Source organism: Oncorhynchus gorbuscha, linkage group LG10 (genome assembly GCF_021184085.1).
Source record: "Oncorhynchus gorbuscha isolate QuinsamMale2020 ecotype Even-year linkage group LG10, OgorEven_v1.0, whole genome shotgun sequence".
NCBI lineage: Eukaryota > Metazoa > Chordata > Actinopteri > Salmoniformes > Salmonidae > Oncorhynchus > Oncorhynchus gorbuscha.
In genome coordinates, this window is record NC_060182.1 from 27,440,861 (window position 1) to 27,442,558 (window position 1,698).

Below are 1,698 nucleotides of genomic sequence, written 5' to 3' on the forward strand. Positions count from 1 at the left end.
CTGAGCCTACTTGGTAAATATTTTCTTCTTCTTGAACTGCACTGTTGGTTAAGGGCTTGTAAGTCAGCATTTTACAGTAAAGTCTACACTTGTTGTATTCGGCGCATGTGGCAAACAAAGTTTGATTTGAGATCTCTCCATACACATTAGTGGAGTGTCGCAGACTCTGGGCATTACTTCATAATTCTATAGAAGAGGCACAAATATATAATTTTAAGTGTATAAATGTCAAATTTCTGAGTTTGGTTTAATTCTCAGAGTATATTATAGTACACTTTCCCTCTCATCTCATCTCTCCATCCTTTCAAGACGGTCAGTGAGCCTTCCCTCCGAAGTGACAGAATCTACAGCCTCTGACCTCCTAAAGGAGTCAAATTTTTGGCACAGACTAATAGCGCCGCCATGTGGTGGATTGAAGAGGTTGGAAATGTACTCAAAATGGACGCCACTTTTGCAAGGCACCCGACCAACTTGCTCTCCTCCCACCCCAAACCGAAGGAAAGTGGTGCGACTGGAAACTGGGTAACACAATCAAATGTTGCCTTCTAGAGAGATGCGTTGTAGTATAGGCTAGAATGATAACTCGTAGTAAATTCGCTATTAAACACGCATAGCTAGCCACAGCTTGTCATTTCCTCCCATATACCACAATAGTTTCACTCTAAACTGGCGAATAAAAGTTATTCATTCCGCGAAACACCATTCCAGGTAGTCATGATTTCTTTTTACCTTGGTTGCTTCCACGAGTCCAATGCTATTACGAATGGTACAATTTAGACAACCATATGTTATGATTTCATTAGCTAGTGATATTTTCAGTGTGGTGAATCTGATGTTGCCTACGTCATATATTATCTCATCAGCGCATTGATTTGGTACAAAACCAGTGACGAATATAAACATTGTGCAAAAGATGCGCATGATTCGATACATCTCCATTGGTTGAAACCAGCTTCTGTAGCAGATGCGTTCTCGGATGCCCTCTGTTATTTTGACTTTTTCACATGGGCTCTGTCCTGTAAACCCACCCAAGAAATGAAGATACTTAAAATTTTCCATAAAATATTTAAGCAATAAGGCACGAGGGGTGTGGTATAGGGCCAATATAGCACGTCTAAGGGCTGTTCTTATGCATGAAGCATCGCGGAGTGTATATTGGCCATATACCAGAAACCCCCGAGGTGCCTTATTGCTATTATAAACTGGTTACCAACGTAATTAGAACAGTAAAAATAAATGTTTTCTCATACCCGTGGTATAAGGTCTGATATACCACCGCTGTCAGCCAATCAGCATTCAGGGCTCGTACTAATGTGAGATATTTAATCTGTGTGTGTGTGTGTTTCACACAATGATAAAGTGATACCTGGTGTTAACCCCTGCAAATCTTGGAATTTGTCACTTATCTCAAGAGCCTTACCAGGCCTATATTGTGCCCTTTATACAGCAATGACCCATTGTGCTATGGGATCTTGGTGATAGTAGCAAATATTCAAACGATAACTTTGAAGACCGAAGTGGAGAAGGGTTGAACATGGGTCAGTCGGTCCTAAGAGATGGGCGAACGCCGTTCGGAAGGGAGGGGCGATGGCCTCCATTCCTTTGTTCTACAATACAATTCAATACAATAACATACAATACAATGGTGATAAGCAATCCTGTTGATATCAATTTGTTTGAATTGAAGACTCATCTGGA